Source organism: Podarcis melisellensis (genome assembly GCF_964234715.1).
Source record: "Podarcis melisellensis genome assembly, chromosome: 1".
NCBI lineage: Eukaryota > Metazoa > Chordata > Lepidosauria > Squamata > Lacertidae > Podarcis > Podarcis melisellensis.
Window position 1 is genome coordinate 23,510,809 of NC_138528.1, and position 20,428 is coordinate 23,531,236.

General features: G+C 44.6%; 1 protein-coding gene and 1 pseudogene across 11 annotated transcripts in view; one reads left to right on the forward strand and one right to left on the reverse strand.

The window, feature by feature from the left end:
- Positions 1-20,428, forward strand: part of FOXN3 (forkhead box N3) — a 194,428-nt gene that overhangs the window by 61,125 nt on the left and 112,875 nt on the right. The window lies entirely within an intron of this gene.
- Positions 3,314-20,428, reverse strand: part of LOC309372323 (lysosomal enzyme trafficking factor pseudogene) — a 29,941-nt pseudogene continuing 12,826 nt past the window's right edge. For 3 of the 5 annotated variants that reach the window (XR_014173474.1, XR_014173485.1, XR_014173496.1), the window contains one exon: positions 3,314-4,376. The product of XR_014173474.1 is annotated as a lysosomal enzyme trafficking factor pseudogene (transcript). Of the gene's footprint in view, positions 4,377-7,956; positions 8,167-8,551; positions 8,592-20,428 lie in introns of those variants that run through there. The other 2 variants (XR_014173507.1, XR_014173302.1) reach the window with 2 other exon arrangements.

The window sequence follows — 20,428 nt, forward strand, 5'->3', positions numbered from 1 at the left end:
GGTCATTAGGATGTAGGTTTTGCTTCTTTATTGTTTCTATGAACTGGAAGGAGTTTGGAACATGTGAAGAGATGGATTCTGCATAGGGCTGAAGTTGCTTGGCGAGAAATTTAGCGAGATTTTGTAGAGGTGAGCTCGCTAAATTTCTCGCCAAGCAACTTCAGCCCTATGCAGAATCCATCTCTTCACATGTTCCAAACTCCTTCCAGTTCATAGAAACAATAAAGAAGCAAAACCTACATCCTAATGACCTACTTGTGAGCTTCGATGTTGTATCTCTCTTCACACAAGTGCCCATTAATGAAGCCTTGACAGCCATTCAAAACAAATACAATCCCCCCGAATACATCTTGGACCTGACCAACCACTGCCTAACCAACACGTACTTCATCCACAATGGACAAAGATACAAACAGATAGAAGGAGCACCTATGGGATCACCCCTCTCACCGGTCATCGCAAACCTGTACATGGAACACTTTGAAACCAATGCTTTAGACAAGTCAGAACACAAACCCAAACTTTGGCTCAGATATGTTGACGACACCTTTGTAATTTGGCCACACGGGAAGGAAAAACTGGATAGCTTCCTCACACATCTCAACAGCCTACACCCCAAAATACAATTCACTATGGAAATAGAAGCCAACAACCAACTTCCCTTCCTTGACGTCCTAATCTACAAAAAACCTGATGGCTCCCTAGGACACACTATCTACCGGAAAAAAACACACACCAACCGCTACTTACATGCACAATCACACCACCACCCTGCACAAATAAACTCCGTAGCCAAGACTCTCATCTCCAGAACCAAACGCCTGGCTGACAAAGACCACTTGACAACTGAGTTACAGAATCTCTCAAATGTGTTAATTGCCAATGGATACCAGCAAAACAGGGTTACGAAGCTAATCCAAAAAGAAACACCCCCCAAAAACCAAGACACAGAAGAAAACAATGGCATGGCCCTCCTTCCTTATATCAAGGGCACTACAGATAAAATTAGCAAAATCCTCCATAAACACAATATCAAAACAGCCTTTTGCACCAACCAAAAAATAGCCAATATCCTCAGAAACCCCAAGGATAAAATCCAGTTGGAAAACCAAGGGGTCTATGAAATACCCTGCAAAGTCTGCCCAGCCACGTACATTGGACAAACAAACAGACGAATAAATGCACGTATCGCAGAACACAAGAATGCCGTCAAAAAAGAAGAAAAAACTTCCTCTCTTTTCCAACACATGAAAGAAACAGGACACGAAATTAATTTTGCAGATTCCAAATTGCTCTTTAACATGGAACATCACCACAAGAGAATAATCATGGAAGCCATCGAGATAGAGAAACACCCTCACAACATGAACAAGCGTGACGACACATCCCGCTTGCCAGACATCTGGAAATTAGCCCTCCCCACAAAAACTGACACCAGATCCAGAGGCACACAGAACGCCATCACCAATCAACCACACCAGACCCAAACCCAGACCCTCTCCACAGATAAATTACAGACACCATCCAGTAGCCAAACCATGGTGGCACCTCCGGATGCTGCACCCCCCTGCAATCCCTACACAGATCTGGCTGACACAGGCCACAAAACCACAGCTCGCCCCTATACACGAAGCCAAGCCAGAGCACAACTAAGTGCAGTACAGCCATCTTCTCAGAAAAACTCTTCACAAAGTTCAAGAGGTCAAGACACAAAGACTTTAGCAACTAATCCACACCTAATGACCCACCTAAGTGGTACTCAGGATATCACTCAAGAAATCACTCAAGATATCCCTCAAGTAATTAAGGAACAAAAGAAGAAAAGGCACACTAGCCTGGGAACTTCCTCTCTGCCCAGAACATTGGAGGCTATACACCACACCCCCTCAACAGTATTTATAGGAACTCAAACACTGAGATCCTGCTCTGTTCCAGTAACAAGAAGCCGAAAGCACCAGCCTGAAGATGACGAGTGAGACCTCGTCGAAACGTCGCCTAGACACCCCAACTTTTACACGGGAAGACACCCGAGGACACCAAAACCTGCATTCCTGTACCCGTGAAAATCTACGAAAGCATATATATATATATATATATATATTTGCTTTCGTAGATTTTCACGGGTACAGGAATGCAGGTTTTGGTGTCCTCGGGTGTCTTCCCGTGTAAAAGTTGGGGTGTCTAGGCGACGTTTCGACGAGGTCTCACTCGTCATCTTCAGGCTGGTGCTTTCGGCTTCTTGTTACTGGAACAGAGCAGGATCTCAGTGTTTGAGTTCCTATAAATACTGTTGAGGGGGTGTGGTGTATAGCCTCCAATGTTCTGGGCAGAGAGGAAGTTCCCAGGCTAGTGTGCCTTTTCTTCTTTTGTTCCTTAATTACTTGAGGGATATCTTGAGTGATTTCTTGAGTGATATCCTGAGTACCACTTAGGTGGGTCATTAGGTGTGGATTAGCAACTAATCCACACCTAATGACCCACCTAAGTGGTACTCAGGATATCACTCAAGAAATCACTCAAGATATCCCTCAAGTAATTAAGGAACAAAAGAAGAAAAGGCACACTAGCCTGGGAACTTCCTCTCTGCCCAGAACATTGGAGGCTATACACCACACCCCCTCAACAGTATTTATAGGAACTCAAACACTGAGATCCTGCTCTGTTCCAGTAACAAGAAGCCGAAAGCACCAGCCTGAAGATGACGAGTGAGACCTCGTCGAAACGTCGCCTAGACACCCCAACTTTTACACGGGAAGACACCCGAGGACACCAAAACCTGCATATATATATATATATATATATATATATACAGTCTCTCTATGCCTGTGATTATCTCATTTCCTAACTTATTGTAAGTGTTCCTTAAGACATACTTATTAATCAGCTCTAAAATGTCTGATTCTCCCCACTCTGCTAGTTAAGAGCCTGCTCTCTTACCCAACATGTCCAGAAGACAAAAAAGTAGCCACAATTGTCTTAGACATAATGCTCATGATCTTTCCAGTCTTCTGAACAATCTCGTGTCTGCTTCCCCATCCCCTTTGCTTCGACTTCTCTGTAGTTTCAGCAGTTCCAAAAATAATCTAATTCAGTTTAAACTTTGCATTTTTTGTGAGCGTTCCACTGTGTGGTTACGATTCTTCTGGTCTTTATTACGCACGTGGACTCGTCTTCTCTTCCACAATAGAAGCAAAGTGAGTACACACCTAACTTTAAATGGAAAGCAAATGCTTGTTTAGGATTGATCATTGTTTAGAAGTTGTCTGTTTACCCGGCAGTTCCTCTATATTTGCACTTGGGGCTGTAAATCATCCACTGATCCTACTCTTGAGGGAAGCTTGAAGTTAAAAGGGGGTGTGCACAGTGAAATAAGGTTTCAAATAGGTTTTCTCCACAAAAACTTCAGGAGTGTAGAAATTCTGCATTATAAGGCAAATATAAAGAATGTCATCCTCTAGTCTCAAAGAAAGCTCAGTTATTCCACCAAATGGAATGCAACCATACTCAAAGTCAACTTATTCGAAAAATAGAAGGTTGATGCTCTATTCAGTAGTTAACGTGAAGTAAAAGAATTTCACATTCCGTTTGTATATTCAACTGATGCAGCCAAGATCCTTCAGGTTATCTAAAAGCGCTCACCAGGAAACGCAGATGGGTTTAAGTGCCAGTCAGTTGCAGTCTGCTAATTTGGTTGGAGGCCTTCGCAAATGTTTGGTGACGTTTGCAAATGACAGCCAGGCAAATAGGAATGATACAGTAGCCCACCATTTGGGGATCAGCTCTTGTATAGGAATAAAGGAACAGGAACATTTGCAAATAAGGGATCAAGAAGATAATAGTCCACAGCCAAAAGGGTACGGACAGCAGCCGTGTTTTTAAGGAGTGCATCCAGGTCGGTTCTTCTCTCAGTTTTTCAGGAGGTTGCTGGATGTGCTCCAGTGCTAGTCTGTTGTAAGTCTCATTGATTTCAAAGACATAGTAAAATGCTGCCGCACTTGCTATTAAGTATAATCCCACACCAATCCATCCCATCCTCTGACGGAAGTTCATCATTCTCCATGCTTTGAACCTTCCTCCGCTGGAAAACACGGGAACGAACAGCCAAGAGGATGGAGCGCGGGTGGCCCAACCCTTGTCACCCCGCCGCCTCTCCTGCCGAGCCGCTCTTTGAGTCCATCCCTTCCACCGCCCACCTGGGGCCTGCCCCTTTCGAGTTCTGCTTCCGGTGCCGCGCGACATGGCTGCCGTCACGTGAGGAGGGTCCAAAACCGAGACTTTCTGTGCTTCACTTCAGACTGTTTCCCCTTAACAGGCAGTGTCACCTTCACTCTTGTCCGCAAGCTGATGAGCTTGACGTCTGTAATCTTCAATACTTGCTAAATAAATAAAAGGGGAACGTATAAGAAAAGAGCTTAGGAGATGACATATTTCTGAAATCTTTTGAGAGGCTGCACTGGATGCAAAATAGCCTTTTACAGTTCTTGTCAGCTCTGAGAATTATGGGCACTGGTTAATTGTGTTTGCTTCTCTCAGCCCCTTCCCGGCGTAAAATAAATGGTTTATTCGTGAAGTTCAGTTTTTTGCTTTTTGCCTTTCCCTGGACATCAGTGCTCTATGGAGGGATTTCAGGTACTGTCTTCTTCCTAACACAAATAATGTAGCCTCTACAGCAGGGGTCAGCAAACTTTTTTAGCAGGGGGCTAGTCCACTGTCCCTCAGACCTTGTGGGGGGCTGGACTATATTTTGGAGGGAAAAAATGAACGAATTCCTATGCCCTACGAATAACCCAGAGATGCATTTTAAATAAAAGGACATATTCTACTCATGTAAAAACACGCTGATTCCCAGACCATCCGGGGGCCAGATTTAGAAGGCGATTGGGCCAGATCCAGCCCCCAGGCCTTAGTTTGCCTACCCATGCACTACAGCAGCGGTTCTCCACCTGTGGGTCCCCAGATGTTGTTGGACTACAACTCCCATCTTCCCTGAGCTCTGGCCTTGCTAGCTAGGGCTTATGGGAGTTGTAGTTCAACAACATCTGGGGACCCACAGGTTGAGAAAGGCTGCGCTACAGGATCAGGAAGGCAGGAAGGGCTGTAGGCATCTCTGCTCAACCCCTCCCCCCCAAAAAAAATCTTTTATACATTTAAAGCCACCTTAAAACACTAGCCTGGAAGTCATGGGTGAGCAAGAACTGTATGCAGGTGAATGAGCAGTCAGGTAGAGGAAGGAGCCCTCCTTTTAGCTCAGCCCCATTGCTGGAGGGTGGCGTTAACATTTTCCAAGCGAAGTGCTATATTTTGTGTGATGTATAACATCAGGTGGCACACCTCAATGATATACTGTATTTTTTGCTATATAAGACTCACTTTTTCCCTCCTAAAAAGTAAGGGGAAATGTGTGTGCGTCTTATGGAGCGAATGCAGGCTGCGCAGCTATCCCAGAAGCCAGAACAGCAAGAGGGATCGCTGCTTTCGCTGCGCAGCGATCCCTCTTGCTGTTCTGGCTTCTGAGGTTCAGAATATTTTTTTTCTTGTTTTCCTCCTCCAAAAACTAGGTGCGTCTTATGGCCTGGTGCGTCTTATAGAGCGAAAAATCCGGTAATTACAGTGTGGATGTAGACATGTCTTGGATGTGTTTCCACAGGCACTCGTGAGAGAGATAAGGTGTGCAAAGCACCCAGCAGCATTCTGTCAGTTGTTCAAGCATCTAGTTGTTCGAAGGCTGCGTGCTCTTTTGTTGTGTACAACAAATATGGAGCAAAAGAGTATATTATTAATTATTTTTAAATGTTTCTCATTGTTTTCAACTGTTTTCACTGATAGATTTCACAATTACTGTAAACCATGGCTGTTAATGGGACGCGGGTGGCGCTGTGGGTAAAACCTCAGCGCCTAGGGCTTGCCGATCGCATGGTCGGCGGTTCGAATCCCCGCGGCGGGGTGAGCTCCTGTCGTTCGGTCCCAGCTCCTTCCCACCTAGCAGTTCGAAAGCACCCTTAAGTGCAAGTAGATAAATAGGTACCACTTTCTAGCGGGAAGATAAACGGCGTTTCCGTGTGCTGCGCTGGTGCTGGCTCGCCAGAGCAGCTTCGTCACGCTGGCCACGTGACCCGGAAGTGTCTCTGGACAGCGCTGGCCCCTGGCCTCTTAAGTGAGATGGGCGCACAACCCTAGAGTCGGACACGACTGGCCTGTACGGGCAGGGGTATCTTTACCTTTACCTTTTATGGCTGTTAAAGTAGTATAATGTGGTATTCCTAGTTAACAGCTTATAACCACATAAGTGAAACATGGTGATTCAAGAAATCCACTTGTACACTTCAAAGACACCAGTAGACCAAAAGAAAATAGTGTCTCCCTCTCCACACCTATATTTTGCAGTTGAGACGACTTGTTCATCTTTCTGCAGTATTCAGTTTGAATTTATGCTGCCTCTATTTTGTAAGTGTAGCTACATTGGTATAATTCATTGCCACAGATTACCATTTAATGACTTGCCTGCTGAATGAGATTTGCAGCTAGACAATCTCTTCTAATATACCCAAGAACAGATGAGAAATGTTGTCAGGCTTTGCCTACTGACAATTCAGTATCCCATGTACTAACCGTGAACTAATTTATAGCACCGTCTATGCACAAGAAGGAGGCATCAGCAAGCTTGAGGGAAACCCAAAGGTTGTAGGTATACAAAACAACTTTAAGAGGGAACCACATCTGTCCAATAAGGACGAAGCATGCCCTGTGGCCTTTGGCTAACTGCCCTGGGGGAACTGGGGGGAATGAGGCAGAAATGGAATGGAGAATCCCACAAGAGGTCATCGGCTGGAACCCTGAACCCTGAACACTGCAAACTGTTGATGTGTTTTAGGTCCCGCTTGTTATCTGCATGTTCAGTATTATTTCTGCATTCACACCCATCTTCTATCACTTTCTTTTAACTCCCATTTTTTTCTCCTCCCCTCCATTTTTTTTTAAGTTGAAAGTAAACTTGGATGAAGCATGGGTGCTTTTTTAAAATAAATGTGTGTGGTTTTTGAATTGCTTGTTGTACAGATTCAGATCTCTCTTAGCTTGATGCTGGGGGAAGAGCGATGAAATGCTAACAAACACCGACCTGATGGGTGGCAGAGAAGACAATTGCTGGAAATATGGGAGGCAGCTTTTTGTTTGTGCTCGGTCAAGAACATTAAGGTCGGTCGCCGAACTCCCAGATCCTGCTGGGTTGGTGGGAAAGAGGGCAGGACTGTAACCTCAGAAGATGAACTTGTTCCAAATGCGAGTTTTGTGCCGTAGTTAATTACCAATTCACAGTTGGGGCGTTTGTCTCTCTACTACTTGAAACTGATAACTCTCTTCTGGAATTGTGACCTGTGTACCAAAGAGAGGCTCCTTCTCTGTGCAAGATTCTGTTCAGAGTTGCATCCGAAAGAGAGGTTAGATTGATAAAACGGGGCCTTCTCAGTGGTGGCACTGCTTTCTGAAACTGTGGAAAACAGAGCAAAACAGTATGGCCCCATTTGAGGCCGCTGATCTATTTTTGCCCTGTGTCAGTGCACTCTGTGGTTTGGGTGTATCTCCTAAAAGGCAACAGCCCAAATATGTGCAGTATCTTCAGGCATATGAAAATTTCAAAAATAGCATCCAAATATTGCAATGACAGAAAATAAGTTATGGAGGTAACCTCAGATAAAATAATAAAGCCAAGAGAACAATTAATTAAAAACCTTGGGTAACAGCCATGTTTTTGAACGGACATCTGAAAGAGCAAAGTCTTCTGATGTGTATTGTCTTACATATATTTATAAATCCCATTGTTTTCAAAGGAGCTTTCAAGGAACTAAATGTGTGGTATTAAGAACAGCATTGTACATAAACAGTCTTTCAACTGGTTGTGAAACAGGGTGATAGTTGGCAAACATTGGGCACTCGGTATGACTTCTTAAATACCAGAACCTTTCTTTAGTGCTGTGGTTCATTTCTTCCCCCACTCCTGGTTTGATCAGTACACTTTCTTCTGTGGAGTAATTGTGTATGTGTGTTGATCTGTTTTCCATGTAATCCATTTATACGTTGCGTGCTTATTTCCAACCTTCCAGACTTCACTATGATGGTTGCAGAGAGTCTTCTATTCCAATATTCTTCTCCAACAAGATACATGCTAAACTTTTATTTAGATTTATAAAAAAAAATCAGACTTGGAAAATGATGAAGTGATTTAACAACAACAAAAAGAACCTATTTTTAATAAAGTAAATGTTGTGTGAATGTGTGCAGAATGAAGGCTGGGGGAGAGGGGAGCATTAGTACCATTACAAACCTCCTTGTTAACACATGTCAGCTAGTTATACACAAGCACTAAATCTTAATGGTACTACCATGAGCATAACATGGGAGGTTCCCCCCTTTTTATATCTCTCCTTATTGCTAGAGCTACATATTCAATTGCTCAGATTTCATCCTGATTCCTAGTGCATAGATTTGAATGCCCTAGTATGTGTCCCATTTAGTACAATCCCTTTAGCCCATGACTCTTCCTGGCTTCCCTTACCATCTGGTCCTTGGCTATGGAGAGGAATTTTTCTTGTATATGCGTCTCCCTAGCAACGAGTTTGCAGTTGATATGGAAAGTAAGCAGTTGCCCTAGCAACAGAGTTACTGATGTGGCAGATCCTCGGCTTTCAGAGTAAAGGCCTGTGACGCTTCAAATGCATTATGCAGGTCTGCTGTAATTATGGAAGTGCCCACTAGTGCTGCTGCCGATTAAGGGGACCGTGAACATCTTTTGTTGCAGCCTTTGTTTTTTTTTGGGAGGCATGGAGCTGGCTAAAGTATTTGCCCTTTGGGGGCCTTTGGGTAGCAAGGTGTTGGCTGCAGACCATGTGGCTTTGTGTGTGTTTATAGGAAACGGGAACGAAGTTCACCGTGAGGACATTTGTTCCCATCCTTTGCCTTACTGATGGGAGTTCCCTTCTGAGCCTATGAGGCAGAGGCTGCCAGCCATAAATTTTCTGGTGCCTTTTCTTGTCTCTCTCCTCCTACTCCTTCCTCCCGACTGTCCTTCCTATGACTTCTCCTCTTGGCTTCTGTGAACCTCCCTGCAGAAGAGGACATTCTTCTTGCCCTGGTTTATTTCTCTCCTCTCTTCTTCCATGGTATCTCATCAAGTATTTAAGCTTCTGGGAAGTGCCTCCTGCTAAACGATGGAGAATTTCGGTTCAGTAAGGGGAGGAGAACATTCCAAAGCCTGCTGAGCATTTGCTATTTGACTTCCCACCCCCAGGGAAGTCTAGCTTTATCCCATTATACAGGCAAATCCTGGGATCACCCTTTCTTTACAAGAATTGGTGCTTGCAGAGAAGCTTCATTGGAATGCAGTTTTGAACACCCAAACATTAGCATCCCTTTGTGTGTACCTGCATGCAAATGGTGGCACGCACCACTATCTCAAGATTAGTGGGGAGGGTGGGTGTGGTTGCTTTAAGGCTAAAACTCTAGATTCCTTCTCCTTTACTGTTTTGAATCTGTAGTGGAGGCAGTTTTCAGTAAGTGTGTTTAGGAATCTGCATTCACTATGATCAAAGAGTTCCCCAGTCCATATAGAGTCCTAACGATCTGAGTGTACATTCCTAAGAAGGAAAAAGAAATCTGGTCCTAGTGATTGCTGGGCTGTGAAGTTTTGTGATATGGGCAGGTGTTTTGCTTTTTGCAAAAGAAGAGAGAGTTTCTGGTAATATTAATTCAGATCTGCTGTACCAATTGCTTCTGCCTCTATAAAGTATAATTATTTCATACATGGTACAGGGACAGGTGGATAGTACCGCTATAAGCAAAATACTTCCCCCCTCCAAAAAAAAACTATTTGTAGAAGTCCCTTTCACATGTACAGGAGGTAAGCAGTTTTGTGCCCTCTCACAAAACAAGTGGAACAATCCTGCTCTCTACTTCTACCCATCCCCTAAAATTTGTTCAGCTGAACATGTGAAAAGTGTTACAGTAAAAACTGGATCCTCCATTTAATTTCCTAGTTCATATGTCATCAAAAGGAAGTGAGTGGCTTGTTGTTTCCCTGGTGTAAATTCCAGCAGTCCTCTTGAGCTCTCCTACATCACCATCTCAGTTGGAAAAAAAGAAGAGATATGCTTCTCCTTAGTCTTAGCCTTTGGGCCCATCAAGGGATATTAGTGCATTGAGGGGAAGGGGCATAGAGTACCTTGGTGAGCAGTCACTAGAGCTCTGCTGCACTACTTTGGGAAAGATTCTTTCTAAATTAGATCCTCTGCTCTGAGGAATTGAAAACCAAGACTCATTGTTGTAACCTTGTTTGGTTCTTAGGGAGATCTGTTCCTTGCAGCAGACCTGGTGGAAAAAGCTATGTTTAAATCCCTGACATAATTTTATTGTTCATTGTTACCCAAGTGACACCATTTTGCATGGTGTAAAAGTGCTTATTCCTGTGTCCTTTATCCCTTAGTTAATAATATTCTGTCAGTCAACAGAAGGCAGTTTGGCTATATCTACCTAACGGTTATGATACTTATTTTTGCTGTGTTCTGTTGCTTACTGCTTTGATAGCTGTGCATAATAATAATAATAATAATAATAATAATATTATTATTTTATATATATTCAAACTTCATTTGGGTTATCTGTCAAGAAGGACTATTATTAGTATTAGTATTATTATTATTATGCGCGCGCGCACACACACACACACACACACACACACACCCCTAGGTATGTTTGGTTTGAAATAAGTACCAAAGAGTTATGGAGGGTTTACACCCAAGCTAGTGTACAATGGACTTAGAGCTAATTCAGGTTTCTCAGATGCGTCTCTGTGTGTGTTGGCTTGCTTGATAATGGGAGGGGGTGGGAAACTTGAATACATTTTCATCGAAAAAAGAGATTAGGTAGTCATGTAAGAACAAGCTGTTTGTTCCGTCACCACAACATGGGAAGACAGTTGCATAACCTTGTTTTGGGCAATCAAGTGGGAGAGAGTTGCGCTGAAATCTTGTTTGCAAGAGCAGGCTGGGATGGTTATTTTTTAAATAAAATGATTAAAATTATAACAAGTTCCTTCCCTTGTCTTACTTTGCCCTGTGAAAGGGTTGTGTTGCATTATACCGCTGCTATGTGCAACCCACCTAAGTATGCATTTTATATCATATCTTTCAGTCAGATTATTCTCACGGTAGCCTATATGTTGTAATAAAACATACCTCATCAAAACTCCTCAGATATACACGTGTGCACACATCCCTTCCAATCGGGATTCGTCATGGGACTGAAACAGCCTTGGTCCCGCTGGTCAGTGATCTCCAGCAGACAAGGGTGAAAGCTGTTTCCTAGTTCTGCTGAATCTCTCAGCAGTTTTTGATACTATTGACCATTGTATCCTTCTGGACTGACTAGAAGGGTTGGGAGCTGGAGGCACTGTTATACAGTGGTTCTGCTCCTTCCTCCTGGGCAGTGTCCAGAAAGTGGTGTTGGGGGATGAATATTCAGACCCCTGGACTCTTACTTGTGGGGTGCCTCAGGGTTCCGTCCTCTCCCCCATGCCTTTCAACCTCTATATGAAGCCGCTGGGAGAGATCATCAGGGGGTTTGGGCTGAGTGTTCACCAATATGCGGATGATACCCAGCTCTACCTCTCTTTCAAATTGGAACCAGTGAAGGTCCTGTGTGAATGTCTGGAGGTGGTTGGAGGATGGATGGCGGCTAACAGATTCAGGTTGAAGACAGAAGTGCTGGGTTTTTTCTAGAATGCAGCAGCAAGACTGGTGACTAGGAGTGGCTTCCAGGACCATATAACACCAGTCCTGATGGATCTTCACTGGCTCTCTGTATGTTTCTGAGCAAAATTTAAAGTGTAGGTGCTGACCTTTAAAGTCCTAAACAGCCTTGGCCCAGTATACCTGAAAGAGTGTCTCCACCCCCATCATTCTGCCCGGACACTGAGGTCCAGCTCTGAGGGCCTTCTAGCGGTTCCCTCACTGCAAGAAGCGAACATACAGGGAACCAGGCAGAGGGCCTTCTCGGTAGTGCTGCCCTTCTCTGTGGAACATCCTCCCTTCAGATGTCAAGGAGATAAAGAACTACATGACTATTAGAAGACATCTGAAGGCAGCTCTGTATTGGGTAATTTTTAATGCTTGGTGTTTTACTCTGTTTTATATAAGCTGCCCAGAGTGGCTGGAAAACCCAGCCAGATGGGCCGGGTATAAATAATAAAATTATTATTATCATCGCATAGGGGGTCCTCAGTAATTAGCTAATTGGGAACCACTGTCTTAAGCCATAGGCATCCACATCCAGTTTGGCTCAAGTTCCAGTGATCTTCCTCCTCCTCTTCCCAGCCCCCTCTGCCCACGGGAGAGGGTGGCTCAGTAGGTTTTAGTAGGAAACATAGCAGAGAAGATCTTTAATTGTTGTACAAGGTGACCTGGCAATGAAGGTCTTTTTTTCTGGTTGAGTAGCGTCAGAATGTCTTTGAGAAGGCATTGGGAGGTATATATTTCTTTGAGGGGCACAATGTCCTAGGAATTCGCTCAGGAAAAGTCAGTCTCTGGGTGAGATGCTCCTAGAAACTGTGTGGAGATTGTAGTCTTAATCTGCTAAAGCATCACTTAAGGTACAGAAATGAATTGATATTTACAGGACTATAGACTTATCCCTTCTTACAGTCTGTAACTTGCCAAAACTGAGGGAGGAGAATGCATATTTTAACCGAGATGTCAGTTAAAAAGAGATATTTCGTGAAGCGAAACATTATCTGGAAATAATTCCGTTTCTCAAACCTTAAATTTAGGATGATGCTTGCAGTTTGTATTAAAATGTGAGATGGGGACGCAGCAGTGTTGTTGATATGACTAATCTTGGCCTTCCACACTGGCAGATATTTTTACACATCGATACTAATTTTTGCTGGTTTCACATGCTTTCTCTGCTTCTTGTGGACTAAAAATAGACTTTAAAAGAACAACAACCCGAAAAGCGTTGAGGTGTGACTTCTTAAAATATATTGCCCAAATTAAAAAAACAAAAACTTGAGTGAGATGCTTTTTCCTTCTGTGGCAATTAAGACCCGACTTTCTTGAAACAGTCCCTGTCCAGGAGTACAAAATATGCACCCCATTTTTTTCTTTTTAAAAAGAGGATTGGCTTAAAAAAAATTTCCTGAAAGAACATCTAATTTAGCCTTCAGTTCAAGCAGTATATCTGCTTGGTATATGTTCAGGCTGTAAAATAGAAAATGGATATTTCTCTTTTAAGTGGCACCTTTATTGTGGTATAGCATGGTAGATGATATTCTTATTTCAGTATCCTTAGCATTACTCTTCTTCCCATTTTTTGTCTTAAAAGCTTTTTGATGTGCCTCTGGATAATTTTGCCTTTCAAAGCAAAACACAAGTAGTAAATCTGATTGGGTGCTTTAAAAAATTACATGTGATTCCTCGTTTACTTTTTACCTGCTAGGTTTCTTTAAAAAGTTATGTATGTAAATAAAATTGTCAGCTAGTAAAACAGAACTAGGGTGTTGATAATTTTGATTTGGCATCCTTGGAGAATGAAAAACAAGTATTTTGAATACATATCTGCACAACCTACATGGTTTCTGGGCAGCCCATTGATTCACTATTCCTGGAATTTCGTTGCTGTTGCTGGAGGGCTTTTTCTCTCTCCCAAGAAGGATGGCACTAAATGGACGCCAGCAATTTTTAAAGTTATGGCCAGTTATTTTCTGCAGCTTTTAAAGGAATTGCAATATATTCTTTTCCTTAACGAAACACACTGCTCTTTTAACTTTTCCATTATGACTGTGACATTGCATGAGCTGCTTCCTCTTCTAAGGTACTTTCCCTAACTTTGCTTCATCCAGATCCTTTATCTCACTTCAATTTGTCTATGATTCTCGTCAGCAGCTAGGTTTAGTGAGGCAGAAATTGGACCCCGGTCAGGGTAGAGGAATATACACCTAGGTTCATAGTTTAGGGCATCAGTTTGTGTATACATGTGTACATATGCCAAGGCTAGTTTGTGCTTGTAGACGGCTGTCCTGGTGTTTCCTTAAACACCACAGAAGTGGAGCTGTTCTCCTGCTCCTCACGTGGTTCTCTCAGTTTTGATCCACCGCCATTCAAAAAAATGCAAGGAAGAAAGTTTGCTTGTGGTGCAGAGAAAATTTCCAGAGCCGTTTCACATAAACAGTAGAGCGGTATCCATAGTCCTCATTTTGCCCCTTGGTGGGTAAGCCATTATTCCCATGCAGAAGGTGCTGGGTTCAATTCCTGACATCTCCAGGTCACGCTCGTTCAGGCGAGGGGGGAAGGCTCCTGTCTGAGACTTTGAAGAACCATTGACAGTGTTGACAGTGCTGAGTTGAATGATCTGGTGGTCTTATGTGGCATGTGTCAAGTTTCCTGTTTAGAAGTTTATGGGTGGCATTCGCCCAACGTACCTGGTCAGAAGAAGTACTGCACAAGGACTTATGCTTGTGCAACAGGGTCCCCCACATCATGTCTCCCCCGAAATTGGCTGAGGGGGAAGCAGTCAGTGCTCTTTCCTGCGTGTCTTTCGCAAAGGACTTGTCCGTTCTCATTTTAAAAAGAAACGTTTAGGAGGAATACGGTCCACTCTATACCCTTTCCAAGACCAGAACAAATGTAATTCTGATCTTGTGGTTGGCAAATCCATCTGTGTTACAGAAACGAGTCCTCCCAATTTTCATTGGGACCACAGCTCATGGTCTCTCTCTCCCCAGCTGAAATCCCAATGAAAATTGTGCCCCAAGTGGGCTGCTTAGCCTTAGGGAAAATGCTCCCTTGGGGTCGACGGGAACCTCCCCGCCCCACCAGGTTAATTGCAGTGCGGCAGTGGGAGTAGGTAGGTTTGCAACTGGGGAACACAAAACTTCTACTCCCCTTGTGCTGGAGTTTTGATGTAAAGCTGTTTCTTTTTGCCTAGTATTAAATTTTAAAACACATGTATACACCCCAGGTCTGATTGCTACCCAAGCAATTAGAGTGCAATGGCGCTGTGGGTTAAACCACAGAGCCTAGGACTTGCCGATCAGAAGGTCGGCAGTTCGAATCCTCGCCATGGGGTGAGCTCCCGTTGCTCGGTCCCTGCTCCTGCCAACCTAACAGTTTAAAAGCACGTCAAAGGGCAAGTAGATAAATAGGTACCGCTCTGGCGGGAAGGTAAACGGCATTTCCATGTGCTGGTCTGGTTCGCCAAAAGCGGCTTAGTCATGCTGGCCGCATGACCCGGAAGCTATACGGCGGCTCCCTTGGCCAATAAAGCGAGATGAGTACCATAACCCCAGAGTCAGCCACGACTGGACCTAATGGCCAGGGGTCCCCTTACCTTTAAGCCCACAACTTATATGGGGGTTATGTTCTGGGGATCGCGCCTAAAGTCAGAATCGCATAAAGTCGAAACACATTGGGTGCAATGACAGGTGGGATTGCCAAATGCTTTTTTCCTGGACATTCACCCCCTTTCTGACCTTTTAAAAAAAATTGTTTAACACACACACACAAACACACCAGCAAAAAAAAAAAAAAAAGCTTGTAAAGCTGAAAGTTCACAAGTTAAATGTGCATAAGTTGTGGGCTTACTGTAATGTTTTGTTTGGGAAAGGGTCCTGCAACTGTCGCCCTTCTCTGGTTGGTACTGGGTGCCTGAAGACCTGATCCTGTTCCTACCTTGCACATAAAAGTCTTGATCCTAGCTGGTTCTTGTTAGATATACGTTACACAAAAATGACAAGCCTTTCTGCGATTGCAGTTCCAGAGGAATTCAGTTATTTCCGTAAGTATGTGTGCCATTTGCATCGCCTGTGTTGCAAACTGTAGAGATTTAAAACACATACAGGCTAAACCACTATTCTGTAACATACTGTTTCTACCTTTATTGCCTTACCTGCTTGGTGTTGTTGGATATAAAAAAGCACGTGGCTTCAGGTGGTGGAGGGGTAGGTTTAGATGTTGGCCAAGCATCACTTTCGATTGCTGGTGGCTGGCGCTCTTCCCTTTTACTGAATACGGTAAAATGTCCAAATGTGTGGAGGGCATGTTATGGTATCCAGAGGAGGAGGAAGGAGAGCCAGTGTGGTGTAATGGTTAAGAGTGTTGGACTATGACCTGGGGGAGCAGAGTTTGCATCCCCCACTCAGCCTCACTCACTCCACTGGGTGACCTTGGGCCAGTCACCATGTCCTGGCCTAACCTACCTCACAGGGTTGTTGTGAGGATGAAAGGGAGAGGAGGTGAACCATGTATACTTCCTTGAGCTCCTTGGAAGATAAAGGTGGTGTATGCATGTATGTATGTATGTATGTATGTATGTATGAATGAATGAATAAATAGGGCCATAGTTGTGTTGGTAAACTGTGTGCTTGTAGTAGTGCTGCCTTTTTCATAGGAATTTAGGAAAGTGCCTTATGCCAGGGCACACATCTAGCTTTGATAGCACAGTTGATTAGAGTGTGGAACTGACAACACCAAGGTTTCAGGTTGAATTCCCCATAAGGGTCAGCTGTATTGTGTGGAGTTGGATACTAGATGATCCCCAGGGTCCCTTTCAGCTCTATGATTCTATGAGTTATCCTGTTCTATGAGCCCAACATTGCCTACTCTGACTGGCAGACAGGACGCGGGTAGCGCTGTGGTCTAAACCACTGAGCCTCTTGGGCTTGCCAATCGGAAGGTCGGCGGTTTGAATCCCCACAACGGGGTGAGCTCCCATTGCTCGGTCCCAGCTCCTGCCAACCTAGCAGCTTGAAAGCACGCCAGTGCAAGTAGATAAGTAGGTACCGTTGCGACAGGAAGGTAAACAGTGTTTTTGTGCGCTCTGGCACTCATCATAGTGTTCCGTTGCGCCAGAAGCGGTTTAGTCCTGCTGGCCACATGACCCGGAAAGCTGTCTGTGGACAAACGCCGGCTCCCTCGGCCTGAAGCAAGATGAGCGCCACGCCCCATAGTCTCCTTTGACTGAACTTAACCATCCAGGGGTCCTTTACCTTTTACCTTAGCCTCTGACTGGCAGTGGCTCTCCAGGGTTTCGGGCAGGGGGTCTGATTGGCAATTCCTTTTTTAGAGAGCCACTTGGGAGGAGGGGAGCCTATTGCTCTGAAGTAGCCTATCTAGCACCTCCCAGAGCCCAAGCCACCTCTTTCAACTCTCCTCTGGGATGGAGAAAGCTGGCATCCATCAAGGGTCTTAATTTTGGCTCTCAGCAGTTCACTTGCTGCTCCCCTTATTCTAGAGTAGTGCAGAGGCTGTGGTATCGCTGCTCACTAATGCTCAGTTTGTTCACCCAGGACCAAAGACCCAGGAGTTATTTTCAATCAAAGGTCTAAAGCTATGAGCTGAAAAGTACCATTTCCCCACAAAAGTAGTCCTGCTAATGCCTGCGTGCTTGCAAACCTTGCTCCTGGCTGCCACAGAAATTTTGCCTCTAGCTATTGGAACTGAAGCAGTGTCTCTCTTCCCTCAAGCTATAGCTGAGTTCTTAATTTCTTAGGCTTCGTCATAGGGAGAGCCACCGGTAGCAGAAACACTGAAATGGTTTAAAGGCATGAATGTATTTATTACATCTGATGCCTTTCCCTCCAAGGAGATTAGGGCAGGGTTCAGGGTTCAAAATGATCAAGGGGGATGGATTCAGGACAGATAAAAGAAAGCACTGCTTCACAGAGCGTATCGTTAAACTACAGAACTTGCTCTCACGCATAGCTGTCAACTTACAGATTTGAAAATAAAGGACCAGCAGCCTCAAAAATAAGGGATCAGCAGCCAAAATAAGGGATTTTAGTCAGCCAGCAGCCAAACGAAGCCTCAAGCAGTGGTTCCCACAGCGCAGCAACCTGGCAAAGGGGTTGAAGCAAGGAAAACCACCTTCACCTCTCCGCTGGGAAGCGCTTAGCAAAGGCGAGTCCCCAGGCAACGCGGCTAATTTGATTGCCACAAGGCATGCAAGCTCCACCCCCCCAGTCGTTCTTAGACTCCTTATTGGGTGAGCAATGCAGCCAAGCAGCACAGTTGGAGCCTCCCTCCTCCCTGGCCGGTAGGGAGGGAGGGAGAGGAGCTGCTTCTTTTGAAACTCGTGAAATTTAAGGGACATCATCAATAAGGGACAGCAATGAGACACGGCGCTGGGATAAGGGACTTTCCCGCCAAATAAGGGACAGTTGACAGCTATGCTCTCATGGGAGCCAGTGATGGTCACCAACCTGGATAGCTTGAAAATAGGATTGGACAAATTCATGGAGGATAAGGCTGTCAAAGGCCTACTAGCTGTGATGGCTATGCTCTGCCTCCACCAGTAATGCTTCTGAATGCTAGCTACTGGAAACCACAAGAGGGGAGAGTGCTTTTCTGCTTATGTCCTGCTTTGAGGGTTTCCCACAGGCATATGGTTGACCACTGTGAGATCAGGACACTGGACTAGAGAGGCCAATAGCTGTTTATCTTCGCAGCAACCCTGCGAGGTAGGTTGGGAATGAGAGATAGTGGCTGGTCCATGGTCCTTGGTTGAGTGGAGATTTCAACTCGGAGCTTCCCACGCCTCAGACATTCTGACCACCACCACCACCCCAACCTGGCTTTCCAAACGATAGCCAAGCTTGTAAGACAATACGAAACTTGGCTTCAGTTTTGAAATAAGCTACAAGCTTTTATGATGCGTCAAAGTCTGTGGGGAATAGAAGTATTCAAGTGCGTCCAGGATTGTGTTCCCAGTCTAAGCCCGAAATAGCGTGTGAACTAGGTCATATTCATATTGGATATTGCTCATTTCCAATGTTTGTACTTATCTGGTACTACTGTCCACTTTAAAAAACTTTAATTCTGCGAAACCTATATAGACTGCATCAAGGGAAGTAAGCCTAAAAGGCTTGGCTTGGTTCAGTCTCCCTTCCTTCCCCTCCTAATTTTGCAAGATATATGTGTAAAAGGATCCCTGACCATTAGGTCCAGTCGTGACCGACTCTGGGGTTGCACGCTCATCTCCCTCTATAGGCCGAGGGAGCCGGTGTTTGTCCGCAGACAGCTTCCGGGTCATGTGGCCAGCATGACTAAGCCGCTTCTGGCGAACCAGAGCAGCACACGGTAACGCCGTTTACCTTCCCGCCGGAGCGGTCCCAATTTATCTACTTGCACTTTGATGTGCTTTCGAACTGCTAGGTTGGCAGGAGAGGGACCGAGCAACAGGAGCTCACACGGGGATTCAAACTGCCGACCTTCTGATCGGCAAGTCCTAGGCTCTGTGGTTTAACCCACAGCGCCACTCACGTCCCTAAGATATATGTGTAGTAGGGGACAATATTAAATGTAGGGGTGTGTTGGAAGAGAATTTATATGCAGGAAGAACATCAAAGAAGAAGCTATTTACTAAGGCACCACGGGCCATAAAGGGATGAAAGAGCTTGATCAAATTTGCTTGGGGGAAAACTCCATTGCAAGCACATGGACACTATCAGCCTTTTCCAACCTGTTGCCCTCCAGATGTTTTGGACTCTAATTCCCACCCCCACCCCCCTTTCTGGACTTCCTTCCCCAACCATTAGCCATCCTGACTGGGGCTGATGGGTGTTGAAGTCCAAGACATCTGAAGAGCCCCAAGTTGAGGGTAGGCTGGAGTATATAAGTGCTTTGTCTTGGCATTCAGTAGAGTGAGAAATTATCTGTTGACAAAGGCTTGGCCTCCTGTTTGCTGGACACCTGACACTTCGCTTCTGCCTAATGTTTTCCCTATGCATGTTGTGAAAACTTGCTGAGTGTTGCCGATGGGAACTTGCCCCAGGTATACCTTAGAACAGTGTTTCCCAACCTTGTGCCTCCAGATGTTTTTGGCCTACAACTCCCATCATCCCTAGCTAGCAAGACCAGTGGTCAGGGATGATGGGAATTGTAGTTCAAAAACAGCTGGAGGCACAAGGTTGGGAAACACTGCCTTAGAAAATGCGCAAGGCGATTTGGTGGCTCATCTGAGTAGACTTCCTTTATGTACTTAAGGCATGACTGGGGTTTTTTTTAAATCCCTTTAAACATTTGTAATATAGGAAGTGGCAAAATTAAAATGAGGATCTCATTTGTTTTCCTGATGTCAGTATTTGTTATCCGCAGAGAGCCTTGAAATAGTCAGCTGGGTTTGTAAGGTGGAAGTGCAGTGTATTTTAGGTTGGAAACCTATACACACCTGCATGTCAGTAAGACTGAGTGTACCCACCATCCATTTAAAGGACATGATTTCCCCCAAAGACTTGGATCTTCATTTAACAAATTTACTGGCAGGGTCAGAAACACAGTTGGTTAAGCAGCAGCAGCAGCATCAACAATGGTTGAACAGCTCTCCAAAAAAGAGAGAAAAGCCTATAGGGACATGGGACATTGCAAAGTCAGGCCATTGGATCATCTAG